This window comes from Capra hircus, chromosome 13, assembly GCF_001704415.2.
Source record: "Capra hircus breed San Clemente chromosome 13, ASM170441v1, whole genome shotgun sequence".
Classification (NCBI taxonomy): Eukaryota; Metazoa; Chordata; class Mammalia; order Artiodactyla; family Bovidae; genus Capra; species Capra hircus.
Genome location: NC_030820.1, coordinates 37120036 through 37120239, shown reverse-complemented (window position 1 = coordinate 37120239; position 204 = coordinate 37120036).

The following is a 204-nucleotide window of genomic DNA, read 5'->3' as shown; positions in this document are numbered from 1 at the left end:
GTCTCTCCCCACATCTCGGCTGCTTGGGTGCCTCTGCTACTGGGAAGCCTCATGATGAATAGAGCAGAGTCACCCAGGCCAGGGCTCCAGGTGCTGGAGCATCTAAATCGTCCTAGAAGGCTTTGAAAGCACCACAGGCCGCCTGGGGCTGTCCCACCCTGACCTTCTCTTATGCTTTGACAGAAGTGTTTAGACACTTTTGTC